We start from the raw sequence: 27,203 nt of genomic DNA, 5'->3' as shown, positions 1-27,203 counted from the left end.
GTAATGATGTACTGTCGGGGGTAGGGGCAAGAGTGTCCTCAGACTCTTACTCTGTGTGCTCTGTCTCTTGCTGATTGAACTCGCTAGTGGCCCGGGGACGTGTGGGTCTGCCACTCGGACGCTCGCTCACCACCAAGCCTATCACCCATATGTGGGCCTTCCCAAGGGGTGCTACACCTCCTACAATGGTCATAGCTCGAGTCTGCTCGAATAAACCCATGCCACGGATCAATGAAGTCACACAGGGCCCAGCAAATATAGCTCTGAATCGTGTATATGATCCCTGGTGAAGAAATGCATCAGCAACAAGGTGGCCAAGATGAGTAGGGCACTGCTCGAAGATGCAATACATCATGTAAAGATCAGACTATGTTACTACCCCCTTGCTATCAGTCCGGCCCCAAATAGAACAAGCAATCAAAGCATGAATGTATCTGTGTGCCGGTTTGCCATGCATGAGACTTTTCGGGTCTAGTCACTACCTCCCAAGGCCGCCCAAAAGCTTGAAAATGGATGGTAACACATTTCCTATCATGCACGGATTGTGCATCTTGTCATGCCTCAAAAGTAGTCAAAACCTCCAAGGTTAATTGGCGAAAGATTGGCTCATTAATGGCAAAAAGCTTATCCCAACAATTATGTGATAGCCACTCCTTGACTTGATTTTCTATCCCAAGGCTCTCCACAAGCCCCCAATCGATGTAACACAACAACCCAAATGGTTTTCTCTTCAAGGTATCATGTTTCTCTCGATGATGGGCCAACTTGAAGATGGGTTCATCCGGTGTAGATGAGGGTTTGGTTGTTCTTGGGTGTTTGGAGGGGAGTCTTTTAGTGTGAGGAATCCCTACAATGAAGATAAACCTTGTTCAAGCTTATAGGGATACAAGACAAATCAAAATAAAATACAAGAGATAGAGGAAACAAATGAAAAATCAAAATTTTGTGGTCATACGGCCGTGTGGGGGCCCGTATGGTCACTATTCATGCGGCAAGAGTTTCCCCTATATTCATGGAATCAAAAACTTTTTACATAAATTTGAATGAAAATCCATCCATGAAATTCATATCATCCTAACTAAGCAAAATGCGAAAGAAATTCCACACAAAAGTTCCAAGAATGCACAAGAAATGAAAAAGATAAAACTAGGGCATTGAAAAATCATACCGATGAAATCTAGAGAAAACAAGCTTTAAACTCGAGAAAAAGTACTAGATCAAAGTCTCCAATGGATGGAGAGAATTTTTAGGAGAAAAAATGAGGAGATTTGGCCAATAAATGAGTGAGAAAGAAAAGAGAAAATCGGTGGAAAGATGAGAGAAATGAGAAAATGGAAGAGAGAGAGATGAGAGGGTATTTAAAAAGGACAAGCACGCCGCATACGGCCCCCATACGGGCCCGTATGGGGGCCGTATGGGCCGAGAGGCATCTCTCGGCCGAGAGATCCTGCGCACTCAGACGGCCCCATATGGGGGCCATCTGAGATGGCACAGAGCCACTGGATTCGCACTGTGTTCATCTCAGATGGCCTCCATACACCCCAGTATGGCCGTATGGCTTTCAAAATCACTTAAAACTTCGAATGTTATAAAAATGAGATGGCAAGCTCGAAGACTCCCTAGATGATCTTGATCTAATTAATGGGTGAAGCTTGGAATGGTTTGCAATGGTGGCATAGATCTTCACTCCAACTCCTTTTTCTTTGGACCTCCCCCTCTTAGTGATGATGTCTGCTTATTTTCCACAAGTATCGCCACTAAAAGGTGGCCAAAAAGTCTTAAGAAAGTGTGGTGGCAGCCCAAAGGGCCAAGGAAAAGTCCCCTTATTTGCTACAGAATAAGCCTTAAATACCCTCAATTTCTACAAAGCATACCGAGGTCTATACGGCCTTCATGTGGCCGCATGAGTTAGGCAAAATTCTCTATCCCAAAAAACCTGTAGGTGGTGTAGTAGCTGCTACAGTGAAATTGCTATAGTACTCTAGCTACGATTCTGCCATCGACAGAAATACGCAATAAGATCTACTGAAACTTGGATTTTTTTTGTTTTTCACCCTAATCTTGTCCTCATGTTCTCTATGTCTTCTCTGTGCACTACAAAGCAAATAACATCTCGATTAAGCATAAAACGGGCATTAATTCTTAAAAAAATGCATGCTATACGTATAAAATATATATAGTAAAATACATACATTTAGGCAGTTATGACTACTCTAGTGAGATCCTTTGGTAATGTATAGAATGTTTGATTTTTCAAGTAGGGGGAATTTATTACTCTAGTTAGCTGGTAAATAATCTAGTATTATACACGTTTGTCTAATTTTGTTTAAAGCTTTAGAAGTTAGGTTACTGATAAGGGCTTGAATAGACATATTTTTATATTTGTTTTACATGCATTGATCATCATTTTTACCATGGTTTATGTCTCATATAGTGTATTTGGTGTTCTTTTGTGCAACTAGGTTGTGAATGCCTTGAAGTCTTAAAAAGAAGCAAAGATATGCTATTAAGACACATTGTTGGGAGTTCTTGTTCAATTCAAGGACCAAGACATGAAAGTAGTTCATGAATGTGGAGATGTGTGCCAACTTCCAATGAGATTCAAGCCAATGTGCTAGTTGGAAGGGCACAAAAGCAATCACATCTTCATGCTCCTTCTCTTTGTGAAGAACGCAAGACCTTTCAAGGATGAGTCGATGAAAAAAAGTCTTATAGCCTACCACATGGACGTGTGACCGATAATGTGGACTCAAGAGATGAGTTTTTAGACCACGGTTGTGAAGAGACTATAGTAGAGTACTGTAGCATATGACACACCTCTTGAGTGTGTGAACCACAAGATTATGGGTTGTCAAAGTAATAAATTACCCTAGTGAGTGGGTAGTCGTATCCATAGGGAATATTACTCAGAAACGCAACTATTGCTGTTTAACTATAGTGAAAATGATTGATGAGTTGTATAAACAATATCAATGCAAATAAAAATAAAGAAAAAGGAAAGAAAGCGCAATAGGAATAGGAGAGGCAATTGATAGAAAATGGGGCACCGGGACATTGCTCACCCTAGGACTATTTTTTCAAGTGCAAGACTAATCATTATGCCTTCTAACTGATGTTTGATGAGTCGTGGAAATCCAAATACACATGATCCCAAACATATGGTCAACCGTGAGTAACCCTACACTATACCTCGGCATAAAGGAATACTCTTGACACCTAACACTATGCAAGGTTGCTTAAAGCTCTAGTGATTTCAAGTGATAAACCCTATTCTCTAATATAAATCTAACCGTTTGGTCCAGGGGAAAGACCCCTATACACAAATATGCCCTAACACTAAGGATTACTTCAACACTTTTACTCTATTGCTTGCTCAACTAAGCCCCAATGGAGTTTCTCTTGTAGTACTTCATTCCATCATGACCGCAAAGAACTCTTGGAACGTGGAGGTAGGATAAATCACACCGAAAGGAAAGGGGACATTCTGCTACCTCTCGACTCACCCTCTTGACCCTCTCCAACCTAGCTTTGTCTAATCCTAATGAGTACCACTCATCCACAAGGATTACCAAGATGGATTCTCAACCCTAGTGTCACTCTATGGGAAAATCAATAAAACAAGCATTCAATGATGGATCTCAATTAAAACATTAATTAAAGAAGTATAATAAATGTCAATGAAACAAAATCATCCTAGGCTTTACAAGCCCAAGCACCCACTAGGGGTTTAGCTCTTCATGGAGTAATACACAATCAATAATGAAATCAATAGTGAAAACATGCAATCCATAGATAAAATCCCCTTGTAATCCATATCGATGGTCTTATGGAGCCGCCTCATCTTCTCCAAAGGTTCCCATCTCAAGCCTAGGGCACACCTCACCGAATCAGTGATGACCAAAGCTCGCTCAATAACTCTCCTCCAAAGGAACGCGATGATAAAGGCCGTAGAACCACTCCAAAAACCTAGGCAAAGCCTCTCCAAAACCTAGCCATGAGAGCGTCCATCAAAACGTCTCAAGTCAAGGTATTTACAGGGGCTAAAATCGGGCATCCACACAGGTGTGTGGATTTCTAGATTTTGGTTTTCTGTAAGCTATAAACAATAACTGCTACAGTGATTTGCTATAGTGGTTTTGCAACATTGATTTCACTACATTGATTTGCTACAGTAACTGCTATATTACTTTCCCAAAATGCTCCTGAATCCATTCTTATCATCGAGGCCATATGAATGAGCACACATATATGTTGTAGATCATGTTGCATCTTCAATAAAATCACATTGACAAAGATCTTGCTAGCATTGCATAAGTTGGAACACATGAGTGTGATTGCTTTGTGCCCTCTACTTTGTATATTCGCTTGAGCACAATGGAGGTCGGCACACACCCACATGTCTTTGAGCATGACTCTTGTCTTCACATTTATCAAATCCAAGAACATCATAAACAATTGCATCCATGATCTATTTTTCTTTCTTTCATCCAACTTTGTCTCCATAACCCTACACACACAAAAGAACACAAATACACACGAATAAGTGATAAAATATGATAAAAGTAATGCTCAATATAAGAAAAGAATACTTCATATTACTTATGCCCAAGCACTTATCAAACTCCCCCATACTTAAGCTTTTTCTTGTCCTCAAGAAAAAATAAAACATTAAAGCCTCTAAGAAGGAAAATGAGAAGTGCTTGGCCTTAGGTTCACCAAAAGCATGTAAAGGAAGATTCTACAAGCAAGGAAAAATTCCAACACCAAATAAGAAAAATCCATGCTCTAGAGAAAAACTTGAATCAAAAAGAACAATAACCCGATATCGTGTAAGTGTGTGTAAGCTAATTCAAGGCAACCCAACGTATACTCCTCAAAGCTCTAAGTGAGAGGGATTTATTTATGTATTAAAAGAAAAGAGAAGGTAGTAGCTTAACACATCCTCTAAGGTATGTCTTTCCTAAGCGGCCGCTAAGGTGGCTTTCACACTTTCGAGGTGGTAGCTCTTTTCAACTGGGGTAGTAGCTTTCACTCATGCTATGAGATAGCTCTTTCTCTCATTAGGGCATAAATAGTATCTGACTTATAAGAGTAGCTTCACATTTTATAGGTTGTAGCTCTTTCCACCCCCAATGCACAATAAAACAACAAGTGTCCACAAGGCTTAATGAGTTAGTAACTATTTTTTCTCAAAGAAATTAAAACAAGAAACAAACTAAAAATAGTCCCTTTAAACGTCGAACTTGAGTTTTGACAACGCCCCTTGCGTGTGACCCCCAAGTTGATAAGTGCTTGTGTGATAAGAATACGAAGTGTTCTTTCTTTATGATGAGCATTACTTTTATCGGGGTTTAACTCTAAATGTGTGTATTTATATTACTTTCATGCATATAGGCTTGTGAAGCCGAATCTTAGAGAAAGAAGCCAATGTAGATCGTAAGTGCACCATTTGGTGGAAATCTTGAGAAGGTTCAAATGCGAAGACATAAGTTGGGTTCAAGATATTAGAATGTGTGCCAACCTCCTTGTATTCAAGCTAGCACAATGATTTGGAGGGGCACAGAGGCAGTCACATTCTAAGTATTCCGGCTTGTGCATGTGTAACAAGATCTCCACTAACGTGTGCCCATTTATGTTAGCTCGATGAAAATAAAGCCATCTACGACATAAACGTGTGCCCATTTATGTTATCTCAATGAAAGCATGGTTTCGGGAGTGTTTTGGACCAATACTGTAGTAAAATACTATAGAAGGTATTGTTCACTGCCGGCCGAAGAAGGAGATATCCAGAGAAGCCACATGAACGTGTGGAAATTCCACACGCCCGTGCGTTAATTCCACACAGGCCGTATGAAATATTTAAGGCCTATTTCAATCCCGATTTTAGAATTCTTTTCTCCATCTTTTACCCAACTTGAGAGAAGGCTGCGGCTAGGGTTGTGAGAGATATTGGCTAGGGATTGGGAGAGGTTCTACAGCTCTGACATCGCGCTCCGTTTGGAAGAAGGTTAGTGGGAGAGCTTTCATCGGCACCGATCAGGTGAGGTGTATCCTAGGCCGAACAAAGGGACCTTTGGACGAGTAGAGGACTCTCCACAAGACCATTGTTATGACTATTGAGGCGGTTTTATATGGATTCATTGCTTTAACATTCGATTTCATTGATTGTACTTAGCTCCATGGAGATTTAAACCACCTAATGGGTACTTGGATTGTGAATCCTAGGATGTATTCATTTTATTGAACCTTGTTATTATGCTTTCATTAATTGATGTTTTTATTGAGTTCCAATCTTGAATGCATTGATTGTATGTGACACTAGGGTTGAGAGTTCTTTTTGGTAACCCTTGTGAGTGAATGACACACCACGAGAGTTAGACAAAGCTAGATTGGAGAGTGTTGAGAGGGAAAAGCGAGAGGTAGCGGAGTGTCCCCTTTCCCCTCTGGTGTGATTTATTCTACATCCAATTCCTTGAGTTCTTTGTGGTCATAATAGAGTGAATGGGCTAAGGGATGACCTTCCGCTGGGGCTTAATTGTGAGTGCAATGGAGTGAAGGGTTGAAGTGATTTTAGTATCTAGGGCTTAATTGTTGCTAGGGACCTTCTGCCTGGACCAAAATGTTATGTCTACATATAGGAAGAGGATTTATCACTTGGAATCCCAAGAACTCATTGTAATTCTATATGACTGTAAGGTTGAGAGATTGTTCAATTTCTCCTCCGGGACATGTATAGGGTTAGGTATGGTTGACCTTAGATTTGGGACCATGTATTAAAGGATCTCCATGACTCATTAATGCATTAGTTAGGAAGCATAATACAGGGTTTTACAGTTGAAGCGATTGTCTTAGGCGGATCAATATCTGAGTAATCCATTTATATCGATTGCCTTACCCCCCTTTACTTGTGCTCTCTCTTGTCTCTTTTACTTTTGTTTGCATTACATCTTACCGCACAAATCACTATTCATATTTCGTTTAGTTAAGAAACAACTTAATTATTTTTACTCTCTATTACCTGTGGATATGATACCCACTCACCTGGGATTTTATTACTTGACAAACCCGTGCACTTGCGGGACATACGCAAAGGGCGTTGTCAAGTTTTTGGCGCCGTTGCTGCGGAATAGGTGTTTAGAGATACTTTGCACTTTGTTTTCTTAGCTATTGATTTATTCATTCTATTTCACATCTTCTTTTCTATCATTGTTCTGATTTGTTTACTTTCATTTTGTGCAGCTCTAGGTTCATGACCCGAGGAAACCCCTCAATATTGATTAAAGGAGATTCGAAGCTCGAACATACACTTAGAAGAAAAGGGAAATAACCTGTGCAAGAATAGTCTAATCAAGCTGATTTGGAAGTTGAAGGATCAAATAATATGGCGGAACAAAATGAGCAACAGAGGACATTATCCGATTTTGCTAGACCATCAATATTGGGGACATAATCGAGTATTGTGCGTACCCCGATTACAGCTCAGAACTTTGAGTTGAAGCCGGCATTCATCCACATGTTGCAGCAATCTGCACAGTTCAATGGTTTAGCCGATGAGGATCCAAACAGTCATATAGGGAACTTTCTCGAGGTGTGTGATATGGTTAAGATAAACAGTGTGACGGATGATGCCATCAAGTTGAGAGCCTACCCATTTTCCTTAAATGGGAGAGCGAAGCAGTGGTTACACTCATTACCTAGAGCATCAATTACCATATGGGAGGATATGGTAGAAGCTTTTCTTGCCCATTATTTTCCTCCCAAAAAATCTGTAAAGCTTAGGAATGAGATCTGTCTTTTGTACAGTCAGAATTGGAGTCTCTATTTGAGACGTGGGAAAGGTTCAAAGAGCTCCTGAGAAAAGACCCACAACACAGATCACCAGAGTGGATGATTGTTCAGACTTTTACAACAGGGTGAATCCGAGCACAAGGCAACACTTAGATGCGGCAGCAAGAGGTACGTTAGGTAGCAAGAACCCCGGTGAGGCCCATCAACTAATTGAAGAAATAGGGTAAATAGCTACCAATAGAATGCTAGGAAGAAGAAGAAGATGGCCGGGCTTCATGAGATAGATGCAGTAACTTCATTGGTGGCTCAAGTGGAATCATTGAGTAAGAAGTTAGATGTTCTAACTTCTAATAGAGTGGCGGCCATGACTACTTGCACCGGGTGTGGTGGAGGACATGCTCCCTCTGATTGCCTGATCTCTATTGGTAATGCATATTCGGTTGAGAATGTTGATTTTATGGGTAATGAGATGAGGAATCAAGGGAATCCATATAGCAACACTAACAATCCGGGTGAGAAGAATCATCCCAATTTCTGGTGGAGTAACTAAGGTCCACAAAAGGCCATGGGGACACCGGGTTTCCAACAACAACAAGCCCAAACATGGAGAACCAACTTTTCCGGTTTGGAGATCGGAATGACTGATTTGGAGAAGGCCTTGACTAGATTTGTGTAATCATCAGATACAAGGTTTCAATCAATTAAGGCTATACTTCGCAACCACACCGCTTCTTTGCACAACCTTGAGAATCAAATGGGGCAGATTGCAAAGTCTCTATCAGAGAGATCATAAGGAAGCTTGCCAAGCAATACCGACACCAATCCTAGAAAGCATGTGAAGGCGATCACTTTGAGAAATGGTCGTGAGGTTAAAAGCAGGTTTCCGAGTGAGAAGCCCAATGAACACGCACCCGAGGTCATAGAAGTTGAAGAGGGAACAAACAAAGAGAAGGAGGTGGCACCCCCATCATTCAAGCCAAGCATCCCCTATCCCTCTAGGTTGAAGAATGACCAAGTGGATGAACAGTACAAGAAGTTCCTGAGCTTGTTCAAGAAACTCCACATCAACATTCCTTTATTGAGGCATTGTCTCAAATGCCTAAGTATGCAAAATTCTTGAAGGACTTGTTGACTAATAAGAGGAAGTTAGAGGAGAGTGCTTCAGTGATCTTAGATGCTTCTTGCTTGTCAGTTTTGCAAAAGAACATGTCAAACAAGAGGAAAGACTCAGGAAGCTTTATCATTCTGTGCAAGTATAATAAAAGTATGGCAATTAAGTATATATGTGGGGGTGTCACAACGCCCCTTGCGTATATCCTACAAGTGTACGGGTTTGTCGAAGTAATAAAATCCAAGGTGAGTGGGTATTTTATCCATAGGGAATAGGGAGTAAAAATACTTAAGTTATTTCTTAACTAAGCGAAATATGAATAGTGATTTGTGTGGTAAGATGTAACGCAAACAAAAGTAAAACAGACAAGAGAGAGAGCACAAGTAAGGAGAGGTAAGGCAATCGATTTAAATGGGGTACTCGGATATTGATCCGCCTAGGACAATCATTTCAAGTGCAAAAACCCTCTATTATGCTTCCTAACTAATGCATTAATGAGTTGTGGAGATCATTTAATACATGGTCCCAAATCTAAGGTCAACCATGCCTAACCCTATACATGTACTGGAGGAGAAATTGAACAATCTCTCAACCTCTCACTCGTATAGAATTGCAATGAGTTCTAGGGATTCCAAGTGATAAATCCTCTTCCTATATGTAGACCTAACCAATTGGTCCAGGCGGAAGGTCCCTAGCCACAATTAAGCCCTAGATGCTAAAATCACTTCAACGCTTCAATCCATTGCACTCGCAACTAAGCCCCAGCGGAAGGTCATCCCTTAGCCCATTCACTCTACTATCACAGCAAAGAACTCAAGGAATTTGAGGTAGAATAAATCACATCCAAGGGGAAAGGGGATGCTCCGCTACCTCTCGACTCACCCTCTCGACCATCCCAAATCAAGCTTTGTCTAACTCTCGTGGTGTGTTACTCACTCACATGGGTTACCAACAAGAACTCTCAATCCTAGTGTCACTCTAAGGGAGTATTAATACCATCAATGCATTCAAGATTGGAACTCAATAAAAACATTAATTAATGAAATCATAATAACAATGTAAAATGAAACGAATACATCCTAGGGTTCACAATACAAGTATCCACTAGGGGGTTTAACTCTCCATGGAGCTAAGTATAGTCAATGAAATAAAATGTAAAAACAATGAAATCCATAGAAAACCCCCTCGATAGTAGTAACGATGGTCTTGTGGAGAGTCCTCTACTTGTCTAAAGGTCCCTTTGTTCGGCCTAGGATACACCTCGCCGGATCGGTGCCGACGAAATCTCTCCCACTAACTTTCTTCCAAATGGAGCGCGATGTCAGAGCCATAAAACCTCTCCCAATCCCTAGCCAATACCTCTCAAAACCCTAGCCGCAGCCCTCTCACAAGTCGGTGAAAAGATGGAGAAACAAATGCTGAAATCGGGGCTGAAATCGGCTTTTAAAGGGTTGGAATCGGGAATTCACACGCTGATAAGTGCTTGTGCGATACGAATGCGAAGCGTTCATTATGTATGTTGAGCATTACTTTTCTCGGGTTTTTACACTAATATGTGTGTTTTTATGTTACGTTTATGCAGGTAGGGTTGTGAGGCCGAGTATGAAGGAAATAGGCCAATGTGGATCATAATGCACCAATTTTGGAGGAAATATTGCTAAGGTTCAAACGCGAAGACATAGGTCAGGTGTGAGATGCTAGAGTGTGTGCCAACCTCCTCGTATTCGAGTGGGCACATCCATTTGGAGGGGCACAAAGACAGTCACATTCGAGTATTCTAACTTATGCATATAGAACAAGAGCTCCACCAACGTGTACACCATTGAAGAAGCAAGTGATCCACGACGTGAACGTGTGCCCGTTTGCTTTACCCCGATGAAAGTATGGAATTGGGAAGCTATTCAGGTTGAATATTGTGGAAGAGCATTGTAACATATACTGTAGCAGAGAATCCACACGAGCATGTGGAAATTATCCACGCCCGTGTGGAAATTCCACACGGGCGCGTGGAGCATCCACGCCCGTGTAGTCGCTCGACTCCAGCCCTATTTAAAGCCGATTTAGCCCCGATTTTGGTATTCTTTTCTCCATCTTTTCCCCAACTTGAGAGAGGGCTTAGGCTAGGGTTTCGAGGGGTATTGGCCAAGGGTTTGGAGAGGTTCTACGGCTCCGACATCGTCATTCCTTAGGAAGAAGGTTGGTAGGGGAGCTTCCGTCGAGGCGTATCCTATACCGGATGAGGGAATCCTTGGATGACGAGTAGAGGACTTTCCACAAGACCATCGACATGACTATTGAGGGGGTTTCTTTATGGATTCATTGCTTTTACATTCTATTTCTTTGATTGTACTTAGCTCCATGGAGAGCTAAACCCTTAGTGGGTACTCGGGTATTGTGAACCCTAGGATGTATTTGTTTCTTTGAACCTCTTTATTATGCTTTCAAGAAATTGATGTTTATTGTGAGTTCCAACCTTGAATGCTTGATTGCATGAACATTTCCCCTAGAGTGACACTAGGGTTGAGAGTTCTTGTTGGTAACCTTGTGAGAGAGTGACAAACCACGAGCGTTAGACAAAGCTAGGTTGGAGAGGGTTGAGAGGGTGAGTTGAGAGGTACAGGAGCGTCCCCTTTCCCCTCCGGCGTGATAGATTATACCTCCATTCCTCCAGTTCTTTAGCAGCCATAATAGAGTGAATGGTCTAAGGGATGAACTTCCGTTGGGGCTTAGTTGCGCGTGCAACGGAGTGAAGCGTTGAGGTGATCTTAGTATCTATGGCTCAATTGTGGTTAGGGACCTTCCACCTGGACCAAAGGGTTAGGTCTATAATTAGGAAGAGATTTATCACTTGGAATCCCTAGAGCTCATTGCAACTCTATGCGAGTGCGAGGTGTTGAGATTGTCGATTTCTCCTCCGGGACATGTATAGAGTTATTCATAGTTGACCTTAGATTTGGGACTATGTAATTAAGGATTTCCATGACTCACCATTGCATTGATTAGGAAGCATAATAGAGGGTTCTTGCACTTGAAACAATTATCCTAGGCGGAGTATTATCCGGGTACCCCATCTTTATCGATTGCCTTACCCCCTTCTTTACTTTTGCTCTCTTACTTGTTGCTTTTACTGTTGAGAATTAAATCATTATCAGACTCATCATCATTGATCTTTTACATAGCTAAGAATCGAATTAAGTATTTATATTCCCTACTCCCTGTGGATTCGATACCCGCTCACCCGGGATTATTACTTCAACAAACCCGTGTACTTGAGGGATATACACAAGGGGACCTTGTTACATGCCCTTGTGAATATTTCACATGGCCGATGTGGAATTAACGCATGGGAGTGTGGAAATTCCACATGCCCGTGTGGCTTCTCTGGACGACTCCTTCTTCGGGCGGCTGTGAAAAAGCACCTGCTACAGTATTTTGCAACAATGTTGCTACAATACCCTGAAACACTCCTGAAACCATGCTTTCATCAAGGTAACGTAAATGGGCAGATGTTTACATCGTAGATCACTTTGCTTCTTCAATGAACGGCTGCGTTGGTAGAGATCTTGTTACACATGCACAAGCCGGAATACTTAGAATGTGACTGTCTTTGTGCCCCTCTAAATTATTGTACTAGCTTCAATACAAGGAGGTTTGCACACATTCTGCAATCTTAAACCCGACTTATGTCCTCATATTTGAACCTTCTCAAGATTTCCTCCAAATGGTGCACTCACGATCTACATTGGCTTCTTTCTCTTAGATTCGGCTTCACAACCCTATATGCATGAAAGTAACATAAATACACACATATTAGTATTAAAACCCGATAAAAGTAATGCTCATCATAAGAAAAGAACACTTTGCCTTCTTATCACACAAGCACTTATCATTTATCTACAGGCAACACAAAATAAAGAGATGGTAGTAGCTTCACACATACTCTAAGGTAGCCTTTTAAAAAATGGCCGCTAAGGTGACTTTCATACTTTCGAGGTAGTAGCTATTTATATCATGGTAGTAGCTCTCACTCATCCAATGAGAAAGCACTTTCTCTCATTAGGCATAACTAGTATCCGACTTATGAGAGTAGCTTCATACTTCATAGGTGGTGGCTTTTTCCACCCCAAATGCACAACTAAAACAAGTATTTTTCTCTTTTAATTTTTTATGTTTTTTTCAGCAAAATTAACACAAGAAAACTAAACTAACCAGTCCCTTAAACATCAAACTTGAATTTCCAAAAAGGTTTAATGAGCGAGTAGAGCAACAATTGTCAATCGGGCAAAAATTCCTAGAAATTCAAGTAAAAACTAGAGCATGAGAACATTCAATGTAAAAAATTCTCTTAAACTTAAGAATACAATCATTGCAACTAAGGTGAACCGCCATTGCTTGCATGAGCATCTATTTCAATCAAAACATGTGTAATGAACATGTGCATTGTGAACTCCCCCACACTAATGATGTATGTTGCCCTCAATGTACGCAAGCAAGCACAATAAGATATAAATTAATTAAAAGCATATGTGGAAGTGGGTAATCAAAACAATACTCCCCTAAACTCCAAATGGTACGTTTGATAGAGTTATATTCATTGAGAGTTGAGTTCCAATGGTTTGTGGAGCACACACGGCCATAAGACCGTGTCCATGACTATTCTTCAAAGTCCATACTCACAAGACCATCTAGACGTATACACAATGTGGGTTCAGTGAAGCTCAACAAAATAAAACTTGAGTATATAAAGATAAAGCAACGAAATACAACTCGAAACAAAAATAAAAGATAAACTTAGAAGGAAGATCCTTTCTGAGTGATACAAGTCCAAACTAAAATACGAAAATGAAATTCGAAAATATAAAGAAACTAAAAGAAAGATGCATCAAGCGTCGGTGCCAAGTACTGGTTCATCTACTGCCATTGCTGGTGAAGATGATGCTGGTGCTGCAAAATAAATGAAAATTGGGTGAAGAAAAGAAAAAAAATCTTACTGATGAAATGAGAATGAAAGACTAGAAAATGGCTGTAAAACTCGAGTGAAAGCCCTCTAAATCGACGGTGCGAAGTCGGGAGAGTGCAAGGATGTGTTCTCTAAATGTTTTTCAGTGAAAGGATGAAGAAATGAAAATAAGTTTTAAAGAAAAACCGGCATTCTGTACATCCACACGGGCGTGTGGAAATTACCCCTGTGTCTTCTCGGGATGGCGAGGTCTTCTTTGCAGGAAATCACAAGGGTGTGTGGAAATTATCCATGCCCGTGTGTAATGCACAGGGTCTGACACAGGGACAGACACACACCCCAGTGTCTTCTCCGGATAGAGGTTTGAACATCTACAGAGAAACACACGCCCGTGTGGAAATTCCACACGGGCGTGTGACCGTCATAAAGTTATTCACAAGGGCATATACATGCCCTTGTGTCCTCTCGGATGAGCTCTGAATGAAAACACACGCCCGTGTGGAAATTCCACACGGCCGTGTGTCTTCTCGGGATAACTTAGAAAATTTACAAACTCTACAGAAAATTTCTAAACATTTACATCAATTCAAAGCCTGCCTATATTATGCAAATGTAATTAGAGAATCATGAAAAATATGCTCAAACCACCAAGAAAAGATCACCACACGCAGTTAATCATACAAAAACACCAATAATCCATGAGAAAATCACAACAATTACATGTAAAAAATCAAGACACCAACACTCAAGCTCTTATTCATGCAAACACTAACTACAACCTAGAAAAATAGTAAAAACTTGGGTTACATCACAAGAAGTGCTTGTTTAACGTCACTCAGCTTGATGTACCTGTACTTACCTCACAGAGGCTTCAAAAAAGTGTGCTTCTCCATGCTAGAGATTCCATAGCTACTTCCCTTAAGCTAAAAATCTATTTGCTTGAGTGGAGCATTTGTTAGATAATTTAACCACCTTACCTTTGGCTTCCAAGGGAACAATTTTGGTTGGGAGTTATTTAAGTTTAGCATAGGTGGGTCTTGGGAGTGTTTAAATCTCCTATCCATATCTTTTCCCATTCCCAAAATCTCCTTCTTGCAATTTATGAGTTGGTGAATCCCAAAGAGAGATGCTTGTTCCTTTACCTTAGGGTTTGCTTTTTTTCCATTTCATCTTCAAAGCAATATGTCATCACCAGCCCTCCTTGCATCATTTCTTGCTCACAAACACCTTGTCCATTAAAGCAATCCTTATTTTGAAAGAAAGGTCCTTCTTGTATTCTCTCAATCTCTATGAAATCATACTCGTCCTGCTCCACTTCTTCACTACCGTTCACTACCACATCATCTCTATAAGGAACTTGAATTTCTTGCTCAAATACTTCTTGTTCCTTGGAGTGTGTGTCAAGTATTCCTCCTAATTGATGCTCAAGGTTTTAAACAAGACTTCATGGTATCTTAGTGTGGTCTCAATATTTTGGAAACAGACATTGGATACTTCAATAAAGTTAGAAAATACTTTTTGCAATTGAAGTGCATCCTCTTCAAATATCTTACCATTTTTAAATTTGTCTTGAGGTGCTTCCCAATGTTTTCCATCACAATTCCATAAAAAGTTTGGGTATCGCACTTCAATTGGATGATATGTGTTGCAGAATAGATTGCTTTGTTGTTGTGAAGTAACAATTCTATCAATTTTTACAATGAGAACTTCAACTTGAAAATATAGAGCACTGAGTGGATAAATCATCATTTAAGCTCCTTACAAGAAAAAGTAAGACATGACAAAAGAAAACAAATGAGAATGATGGAAGAATATGAAAGTATGAAATAGAACTCATGTTCCTTGTTAACGGCGCAAAAAACTTGACACACCGCTTGCGTGTAACCCGCAAGTGCACGGGTTTGTCAAAGTAATAATAACCCAGCAAGTGGGTAGTCGAATCCACAAGGAATAGTGATCAGAAACACAAAGATTCTTATTTAACTAAAGGGAAGATGAATCGATAGTGGTGCGAACAAAATCAATATGAAAAGAACTATAGAAAATAAGAAAGAGAGGCGCAATAAAATGAGAGGAAAGGTAATCGATAGAAAGTGGGGCACTAGGACATTACTCCCGCTAGGATTATTGTTTAAAGTGCAAGACCAACTATTATGTCTCCTAACTGATGCTTAATGAGTCATGGAGATCCTAAAATACATGGTCCAAACCTAAGGTCAACCATGACTAACTCTACACTATGGGCCGGTGGAGAAATCAATCAGTCTTAACACCTCACATTGTGTATAGTTGCAAGAAACTCTAGAGATTCCAAGTGATAAACCCTATTCCCTAATATAGGACTAACCCTTTGGTCCAGGCGAAAGACCCTTAGTCACAATTAAGCCCCAGCACTAAGGATTACTTCAACACTTCACTCTGTTACCCACGCAACTAAGCCCAGTGGAATTCCTCTCTTAACACTTCACTCTATTGTGACCGCAAAGAACTCTTGGAACACGAAGGTAGGATTAATCACAGCGAACTGGAAAGAGGATGTTTTGCTACCTCTCGACTCACCCTCTAGATCCTCTCCAATCTTGCTTTGTCTAACCCTCATGGTGTGTCATTCACTCACAAGGACTACCAATGTTAACTCTCAACCCTAGTGTCACTCTAAGGGAGAAATCATTCAACAAGCATTGAAGATTGGAACTCAATTAAAGACATCAATTAAGGAAAGTATAATAAAAGGTCAATGAAACAATAACATCCTAGGGTTTACAAGTCCAAGTACCCACTAAGGGTTTAGCTCTCTATGGAGCAAGATATAATCAATAATGAAATCAAAAGTGAAAACATGCAATCCATAAGTAAAACCCCCTCGGTATTCATGTCGATTGTCTTGTGGAGTAGCCTTGTCCTCTTCAAATGTTCCTTTGTCAAGCCTAGGGCACACCTCACCGAATCGGTGTCGATGAAAGCTTCCCCAATAATTCTCTTCCAAAGGAACGTAGTGGCGATGGCCGTAGAACCACTCTAAAAACCTTGCCAAATCCCCCTAAACCCTAGCCGTAGGGATCTCCAAAGTTAGGGAAAATATGGAGAAAAGATGGAAAAAAGGATTCCCAAATCGGTACAAGTCGCGGCTTTATAAAGGGCTAGAATTGGGAATCCACACGGGCGTGTGAAATTTCTACACGCCTGTGTGAATCTACAGGAATCTGATTTTTTGTGGCCTGTGAAAAGTAACTGCTACAGTAAATTGCTACATTGATTTGCTGCAATACTTCGCCAAAAACACTCCCGAATTTACACTTTTCATCAAGGCAACATAAATGGGCACACATCTATGACTTAGATGGCATCACTTCTTCAATAAGGGATAACATTCATGAAGATCTTTCTAGCACTGCACAAGTCAGAATACATAAATGTGATTGTCTTTGTACCCCTCCAAACCTTGTAATTGCTTGAGAGCATGGAGGTTGGCACACATTCATGTGTTTTCGAGCACAACTTGTGTCTTCACATTTGTTCACTCCAAGATTCCATCAACAAAGAGCAATCAGAATATACTCTGGCTTCATTCCTTTTTATTTGGTTCTACAACCCTAGATGCACAAAAGAACACAAAAACACATGTTTTAGTGATAAAATCTGAGAAAAGATATGCTCATCATAAGAAAAGAATATGACAAAGCCCTTGGGTATGTCCTGCAAGTGCAAGGTTTTGTTGAGTAATAAAATTGCAGGTGAGTGATTATCGTATCCACAGGGAGTAGGAAATAAAAATACTTAAATTGTTTCTTAACTAAGTGAAAGATTAATAATTTTTTTGTTAACAAAATGTAATGTAAACAAGAATAAAAGAGACAAGAAATAGAAACACAAGTAAAGGGGAGGTAAGGCAATCGATATAAATGGGGTACTCGGACAATGTTCCGCCTAGCATGATCGGTTCAAGTGCAAAATCCTCTATTAAGCTTCCTAACTAATGCATTAATGAGTCATGGAATCAATCAATACATGGTCCCAAATCTAAGGTCAACCATGCCTGACTCTATACATGTCCATGAGGAGAAACAAAAAAATCTCAACACCTTCCACTCGTACAGAATCGCAATAAGTTTTAGGGATTCCAAGTGATAAATCCTCTTCCTAGATGTAGACCAAACCCTTTGGTCCATGTGGAAGTTCCCTAGTCACAATTAAGCCCTAGGTGCTAAAATCACTTCAACGCTTCACTCCGTTGCCTCTACAACTAACCCCCTAGCGGAAGGTCATCCCTTAGCCCTTTCACTCTACTATGACCTCAAAGAACTCAAGGAAATGAAGGTAGGATAAAGCACACCGGAGAGGAAAAGGGACGCTCTGCTACCTCTTGACTCACCCTCTCAACCCTCTCTAATCTAGCTTTGTCTAACTCTTTTGGTGTGTCACTCACTCACAAGGGTTACGAATAAGAACTCTCAACCCTAGTGTTACTCTAAGGGAGTATTCATTTAATCAAACATTCAAGATTGGAACTCAATTAAAGCATCAATTAATGAAAGCATAATAAAAGGTTTAATAAAACAAATACATCCTAGCGTTCACAAATCCATGTATCCACTAAGGGGTTTAGCTCTCCATGGAGCTAGTTATAATCAATAATCAAATCGAATGTAAAAGCAAGTAATCCATAGAAAACCCCGTCGATAGTCACGACGGTCGTCTTGTGGATATGCCTCGACTCTTCCTATGGTCCCTTTGTCCGGCCTAGGATACACCTCGCTGGATCGATGCTGACGAAAGCTCTCCCACTAACCTTCTTCCAAATTGAGCGTGATGTCGAAGCCATAGAACCTCTCCAAATCCCTTGCCAATACCTCTCAAACACTAACCGCAGTCCTCTCTCAAGTTAGGGAAAAGATGGAAAAACGATTCCTCAAATCTGGGCTGAAATCAGCCTTAAATTGTTCTGGAATCAGGCATCCAAACGCCCTTATGAATTCTCCACACGGGCCTGTGGAAATTCAACATGGGCATGGATAATGTCCACATGCCCGTGTGGATTGTCTGAACTTCACTTTTTCAGCGGGCTGTGAACATAATCTGCTACAGTAAAGGCCCGAAACACTTCTAAATCCATGTTTTCATCGAGGTAACGTAAACATGCATATGTTTACGTGGTAGATCGCCTTGCTTCTTCAATAAACGGCTTCATTGGTGAAGATCTTACTATCAATGCACAAGTCGGGATACTCGAATATGACTCCCTTTGTGGCTCTGCAAATCATTGTGCTAAATTGAATACAAGGAGGTTGGCACACATTCTTGCATCTTAAACTCGACTTACGACTTTGCGTTTCAACCTTCTCAAGATTTCCTCCAAATAGTGCGTTCATGACCTATAATGGCTTCTTTCTTTAACATTCAGCTTCACAACCCTATACGCATGAAAGTAACATAAATGTACACACATTAGCACTAAAACCTGATAAAAGTAATGCTCATCATAAGGAAAGAATACTTCGCATTCTTATCACACAAGCACTTATCAAACTCCCCCACACTTAAGCTTTTGCTTTTCCTCAAGCAAAAATTAAAACATTAAAGTATATACGAAGCAAATATTGGATGTTCATGGCCTTAGGTTGACCAAAACATGCAAAGAGAGCATTCTGTAACTAAGGGAAATTCAAATAATCAATGCTCTAGTTAAAAACTTGAATCAAAAAAGGACAACAAACCCGAAGTCGTGTAAGTGTGTGTAAACTCACTCAAGTCAACCCAAGGTATACTTCTTAAAGTTCTAAGTATAAAGGACTTATTTATCTACAAAAAAGTAATAAAAATTAAAAAGAAGGTGGTAGCTTCACACATCCTCTAAGGTAGCCTTTTCTGAAGCGGCCGCTAAGGTGGCTTTCACACTTTCCAGGTTGTAGCTCTTTCTACCAGACTAGTAGTTTTCACTCATCCTGTGAGATAGCTCTTTCTCTCATTAGGGCATAACTAGTCTCAGACTTATGAGAGTAGCTTCATACTTCATAGGTGGTAGCTCTTTCCACCCATTAAGCACAACTAAAAAAAATAAAACTATTTTGTTCTTTTTTTTTCCTTTTTCCATTTTTTTTGGAAACAGTTAACAAAAGAAACAACTATAACTAGTCCTTTTAACATCAAACTTGAGTTTCAAAAGAGTTTAAAGAGTGAGTAGTGCAACAAGTGTCAACCCGACAAAAATTCCTAGAAATTCAAGCAAGAACTAGAGCATGAGAACATTCAATGTTCAAAATTCTCCTAAACTCAAGAATACAATCATTGTAGCTAAGGTGAATAGCCATTCTCTATGCGAGCATGTATATCAATCAAAACTAATATAAAGGAGATGTCCATTATGAAACTCCCCCCTACACTTAAGTTGTACATTGTCCACAATGTACACATGCAAGCTTACTCATAATATATCAAACAAGAATATATGTGGCAGAAGCAATCAAAACAATACTCCCCTAACTGCTAGTGCTATATTTGATGGAGCTAAATCCTTGGGAGTGTTGTTTCAATGGGTTGTGAAGCACACACGGCCAAATGCAGAAGCACCTTGGCCGTGTCCATGACTAGTTCTCAGTTCCCATACTGATAAGACCATCTGCAAGCATACGAGAGGGGGTTCAGTGAAGCTCAATAAAATAAAAATAGCTCGAGTATATTTAAGATGAAGCAATGAATACAACTCGAGACATCAAAATGAAAATAAACTCAGAAGAAATGTCATTTCCGAGTATACAAGTTCAAAATGAAATGCAAAGGTAATAAAAAGGATAAAAAATAAAGTGAAATGTCAGTGTCATCTACTGTCATCTCTGCTACTACAGGATACTCAAAAAGTGTAGGAGAATCAAGAGAAGATTATGTTGGAGGAGCTGGGGTGTCCGCGGTCTCAAAACAAATGATGAGGCAATGTCTCGCTCAAGAATCTGCTATAAAGTGTCGAAACGCGCCATAAATTCTGTGTACTGTGCAACCTGTGTAGCCCGGACCTTAGTAATCTCTGTCCGTAGTACCCCCACCACACTCTCGATCCTCTCAAAGCGATCATAGGCTCGAGATGGTGAAAACATGTGTACTAGGGGTGGCTCCTCTCCCAAAGGAGGTGCCTCGGTCTCCATCGGTGTCGGTTGGGGCTTAGGGGCAGGCTGAGAACCCTCGTCTAGATCATCCCCTCCCTCTACTTCCTCTTGCGCAGGAGTAATCAGAGCATACACCCCTGACTGGACTCTGCTAATCATCCCAATCAATCTCATCATCTCCAAGCTCATGCGAGCAGGTATACACTTCTTCTCGGCGCCACGAATCACGTCCAGGAAACCCATGACCATAACTAGTCTCATAATGTAGTGGCCTGAGAAGATCGCTCCCAATCAGGCATACTATCCCTGATGTCGTATATACTCCGCGATAATGTGCCCTAGATGAATCGGTGTGGTCTGACCCATTGGGTACAAGTACAATAGCTCTCGCCGGCTCAAAACGCCAGTGCTATCACCATGGCCATTCACCAACCTGCTCAGAATGGCATGCAAATATCGATACGCAAGTTGAGAAAGGCACATGGCCTTGGACAACCCCGGCTCATGCTGGCCCTGACAACACAATGCTCTGTACGCTCTCTACGGGGTCAAGGATCTGAGGTAATTTGTATGTAACTGGGCATACTCCTCAATGTCTGTAAATGCCTCCTCGTACAAGCCGAGCTGAACTGAAAACTGAGTAATGCTCATGCTATGCTGATGCCCAAATGCTCTAAATTGAATAGCGTCAATGCTGTCGAATCGTGTATAAGTTTTGTCAAACTCGAATGATGATAGGACCTCAAGAGTAAGTGCACAAGTGGCTGGCTCCTTGATCAACAGTAATTGCCTCCAACCATCCACAGAAATGAGATCCTCGACCTCATCTACTAACTCATCTCCTTGTTGTATATCCCACAGTATACTAGTGTCTAGGAGGCGAGATTGTCCAAATCTCAACCTCGATAATCACTCAAAGCACACTTGATGCTCGGAAATAGCAAATCTCATGCTTTCGGGCTTAGGAGATGACTCATGCGACCATTTATCAGCTTGCTACCTCGACCGAGGTGCTATAATCTTCAAAATTTTAAAGAAAATCGATCAAACAAGCTGCAGAAATCTGCACGGTCGTGTGGAATTTCCACACGCCCGTGCGGATCCACGGGGCGTGAAAATCACACGGTCGTGCCTAAAAAATCTAAAAATACACTGTTTAATCATCTCTAACTTCTTTCTAAGCATGCAAATCCCTCTAATTGTTGTAATGAAACAATATTATCCAGTTCCATCGATTAAAAGCAAGAATTGGCAAAGAGAAGAAGGACATAAGGCTTACCGACGAGTTGAACTATAAAACTTGGAATCGGCCGGAAAAACCATCGAAAATCATTCCAAAATGGTGGTATGAGATAGGGGAAGAGTGTGAGTGTACTTTCAGATGAATTAGGAGTTTGAAAATGAAGTGTAACTATGAGACTTTAAAAGAAACTCTCATCTCTTGACATTCTGTACATCCGCACAGGCGTGTGGAAATTACCCACGCAAGTGCGCCTCCACAGAAGAGCTTCATAGGAGCAGACATACGCCTCTATGTACTCTCAGGAAAACACACAATGTCTTTGAATGCATCCGCATAGGCGTGCGGAAATTATCCACACTCTTTTGCCCAATCCACAGGGGTAGCCGCATGCCGCTGTGGCTGCTTTGTCCAACCGACAAAATTCTCTAAGTGTTTTACACGCCCGTGTGGATATTCCGCATGGGCGTGGATCATTACTAGGCAGTTCACAGGGGCAAACGCACACTCCTGTGTATTCTCTGGATGGAGGATGACTCTTCTACACAGATCCACACGGAGGTGCGGAAAATACCCACGCCTGTGAGTTAGCCACAAGTTCGCCCACAGGGGCGAGTCCACGTCCCTGTGTGCTCTCGAGAAGAATTTCTAAATCTCTGCAGGAAACCACACGCCCATGCAAAAATTACCCACGGGCGTGTGGGTATCACAAGGTCATTCACAGCGGTGCGTCCACACCACTATGCTTTCTCTGCATGAGCCTATAGTGCAAATCCATGGGCATGTGGAAATTCCACACGCCCGTGCATTTTCTCTGAATGCCTTTAAAACCCTGCAGGCTCTACAGAAAATTCTTGAACAAGTAAACACACTCTGAACCTACCCCATTATGCAAAATATAATAGTGAAAACATGAGAAACTAGCTCGCACAACCAAAAACTTTGCCAAATCCACATGAAAGAGCGATGACATCAAAAATCCACAAGAAACACACAGCAATGCATCAAAACATATAGACACCAACACTCAACACTTTATTCATGCAAACACTGAACTAGCAACTAAGAAAACAGTAAACACTTGGGTTACCTCCCAAGAAGCACTTGTTTAACATCATTAAGCTTGATATACCTTGTCTTACCTCACGAGAGTTCATAGATAAAGGTTGCCCTCTTACCCATAACTTGAAAGCATGATGAGCAAAGTCTCTTGAAGATAGAGGGGGGATCATTTGGCTTGGTACCACCTAGCAAAGGTGCATCCAACTTGTTCAGTTCGCACGAATCCCCAACAGCCTTGGGGCATTTCTGATGGCGTCTCCTTGTCCTCTTCATCTTCCGGAGCACTTTCTTCATGATTCCCAGGTTAGATGGTACTTATTCCTCTAGACCAAGCTTCATTACTTCCTCATTGTCCACATCTTGATCGAACAAACCCTCGTACGGGTCCGAATTAAACATTTCCTGCATGTATTCATCAATAATCTTATCAGTAGTGTCAAGAAAGTAAAGAGTATCAACAAAGTCAAGAGAATGTTGCATGGGTTCGGCGAGGCGGTATGTGAGCTTATCATCTCCAACCCTCAGTGTCAACTCCCCGTCGTCCATGTTGATTAATGCCTTGGAAGTGCGGAAGAATGGCCTCCCAAGTATCAAAGGAATGTCCGCATCCTTATTAACATCCAACACCACAAAATCTACAGGTAATATATATTTGTCAACTTTGACAAGCACATCTTTAATGATGCCCCTCGGATGTCTCAATGTTCGGCTCTCCCATGCCTAGCTTCTGAAAGAAGGAATATGGCATGATGTTGATACTAGCCCCTGAGTCTGGCAATGCCATTTCTTCACCCAAGTTGCCAATGTTGCACGGAATGATGAAGCTTCCTGGGTCTTTCTTCTTGTTTGGCATATTCTTTTGCAAGATAACCGAGCAAAACATATCTAGAATCACGGACGCACTCTCCTCCAATTTCCTCTTACTGGTCAATAAGTCCTTCAAGAATTTTGCATATTTAGGAATTTGGGACAATGCCTCAACAAAGGAAATATTGATGTGGAGTTTTTTGAACAAACTCAGGAACTTCTTATACTGTTCATCCACTTGGTCATTCTTCAATCTAGAGGGATAAGGGATTCTTGGCATGAAAGGTGGGGCCACCATCTCCTTCTCTTTGCTTGCTCCCTCCTCAACCTCTATGACCTCGGTTGCATCAATATTAGGCTTTTCACTTGAAAGCCTATCCTCAACCTCATGACCACTTCTCAAAGTGTTCGCCTTCACATGCTATCTAGGATTGGTCTCAATATTACTTGGCAAGCTTCCTTGTGGTCTCTCCGATAGAGACTTCATAATTTGCCCCACTTGATTCTCAAGATTGTGCAAGGAACTAGTGTGGTTGCGAAGTATAGCCTCGACTGATTAAAACATTGTATCCGATGATTGCACAAAGCTAGTCAAGGCCTTTTCTAAATCGGACATTCAGGTCTCGAAACCTGAAACTCGGTTCTCCATGTTCAGGGCTTGTTGTTGTTGGAAACCCGGAGGTGCCATAGCCTTTTGTGGTCCTTGATTGCTCCATGAAAAATTGGGATGATTATTCCAACCTGGATTATAGGTGTTGCTATATGGATTCCCTTGGTTCCTCATTGCATTACCCACAAAGTCGACTTTCTCCACCGAAGATGCATCACCAATAGAGATCGGGCAATCGGATGGAGCATGTCCTCCATCACACCTTGTGTAAGTAGTCACGGATGCCACCATATTAGAAGTTAGAAGGTATAACTTCTTGCTCAATGATTCCACTTGGGCCGCCAAAGGGGTTACCGCATCTATTTCATGGAGCCCGACCACCTTTTTCCTTTCCCGCGCATTCCATTGATAACTATTCATGGCCATGTCCTCCACTAACTATCGGGCTTCTTCTGGGGTTTTACTCCCCATTGTACCTCCTGCGGTGGCATCTAACAATTGCCTTGTACTTGGATTCAACCCATTGTAGAAGGTTTGGATAATCATCCATTCAGGAAATCCGTGTTGTGGGCACCTACGTAAAAGATCCTTGAAGCGCTCCCATGTCTCAAACAATGATTCCAACTCCATCTGTATAAACAATGATATCTCATTGCGAAGCTTGGCTGACTTCCCCAGAGGAAAGTACATAGCAAGAAAAGCTTCGACCATCTTATTCCAAGTCGTGATGGAGGCTTTGGGCAAGGAATGAAGCCACTGCTTGTCTCTTCTCTTGAGAGAGAATGGGAAAGCCCTCAATCTAATAGCATCATCCGATACACCATTAATCTTTAGCATATCACAAACTTCCAAGAAGTTTCTATGTGGTTTTTTGTGTCCTCATCGGGCAAACCGTTGAACTGCGCTGACCGCTAAATCATTTGGATGAATGCCTATTTCAGCTCAAAGTTCAAAGCTGTGATCGGGGGTGGCACAATACTTGATTGTGCACCCAAAACTGAGGGTCTAGCATAATCAGAAACTATCCTCTGTTGCTCATTATGTTCTGCCATAGTATTTGACCCTTCAACTTCTATTTCAGCTTGATTAGATGGTTCTTGTACAGGTTCTTTTCCCCTTCTTCTGAGTGCACGTTCATGTTTCGGATCTCCTTCAATCAATGTCGAAGGATTTCCTCAGGTCATAACCAGGAGCTGTACCAAAAAAAAAGTAACTAATCAGAATGATGATAGAAAAAGAAGATCTGAAAATAGAATGAATGAATGAATAGCTAAGAAAACAAAGTGCAAAGTATCTCTAAACACCTACTCCCCGGTAATGGCGGTAAAAACTTGACAACACCCCCGGTGTATGTCCCGCAAGTGCACGGGTTTGTTGAGTAATAAAATCTCAGGTGAGTGGATATCGTATCCACATGATGTAGGGAATAAAAATACATAAATTGTTTCTAAACCAAGTAAAAGATGAATAATGGTTTTGTCAACAAAATGTAATGTAAACAAGAATAAAGAGATAAGAAAGAGAAGCACAAGTAAAGGGGAGGTAAGGCAATCAATATAAATGGGTTCTCGGATAATGTTCCGCCTAGGATGATCGGTTCAAGCGCAAAACCCTCTATTATGGTTCCTAACTAATGCATTAATGAGTCATGGAGATCTTTTAATACATGGTCCCAAATCTAAGGTCAACCATGCCTGACTCTATACATGTCCCGGAGGAGAAATTGAACAATCTCAACACCTTGTACTCGTATAGAATCGCAATGATTTCTAGGGATTCCAAGTGTTAAATCCTCTTCCTAGATGTAGACCTAACCCTTTGATCCAGGTGGAAGGTCCCTAGTCACAATTAAGCCCTATGTGCTAAAATCACTTCAACGCTTCACTCCGTTACCTCTACAACTAAGGCCCAGCGAAAGGTCATTCCTTAACCCATTCACTCTACTATGACCACAAAGAACTCAATAAAATGGAGGTAGGGTAAATCACACCGGAGGGGAAAGGTGACGCTCTGCTACCTCTCAACTGACCCTCTTAACCCTCTCCAATCTAGCTTTGCCTAACTCTCGCGGTGTGTCACTCAATCACAAGGGTTACTAATAAGAACTCTCAACCTTAGTGTCACTCTAAGGGAGTATTCATTCAATCAAACATTCAAGATTGGAACTCAATTAAAGCATCAATTAATAACAGCATAATAAAAGGTTTAATGAAACAAATACATCCTACGGTTCACAAATCTAAGTACCCACGGGTGGTTTAGCTCTCCATGGAGCTAGTTACAATCAACAATGAAATCGAATGTAAAAGCAAGTAATCCATAGAAAACCACCCTCGATAGTCATGACAATGGTCTTGTGGAGAAGCCTCGACTCTTCCAAAGGTCTATTTGTCCGGCCTAGGATACACCTTGCCAGATCGATGCCAACGAATGCTATCTTACTAACCTTCTTCCAAATAGAGCACAATGTTAAAGCCATAGAACCATTCTAAATCCCTTGCCAATACTTATCAAAACCTTAGCCGCAA

At 41.1% G+C, this 27,203-nt stretch overlaps 2 non-coding genes across 2 annotated transcripts; one reads left to right on the top strand and one right to left on the bottom strand.

The window, feature by feature from the left end:
* Positions 1–7,771: 7,771 nt before the first annotated feature.
* On the bottom strand, positions 7,772–7,877 carry LOC120252451. Its single transcript, XR_005533983.1, has one exon. It is a non-coding gene; the product is annotated as a small nucleolar RNA R71 (small nucleolar RNA).
* Positions 7,878–25,231: 17,354 nt separating this feature from the next.
* Positions 25,232–25,338, top strand: LOC120252072. Its single transcript, XR_005533623.1, has one exon. It is a non-coding gene; the product is annotated as a small nucleolar RNA R71 (small nucleolar RNA).
* The last annotated feature ends 1,865 nt before the right edge of the window (positions 25,339–27,203 follow it).

Source organism: Dioscorea cayenensis, chromosome 20, assembly GCF_009730915.1.
Source record: "Dioscorea cayenensis subsp. rotundata cultivar TDr96_F1 chromosome 20, TDr96_F1_v2_PseudoChromosome.rev07_lg8_w22 25.fasta, whole genome shotgun sequence".
Lineage (NCBI taxonomy): Eukaryota > Viridiplantae > Streptophyta > Magnoliopsida > Dioscoreales > Dioscoreaceae > Dioscorea > Dioscorea cayenensis.
The sequence above is the reverse complement of the archived record's forward strand: the minus strand, read 5'-3'. Positions and strand labels throughout refer to the sequence as shown.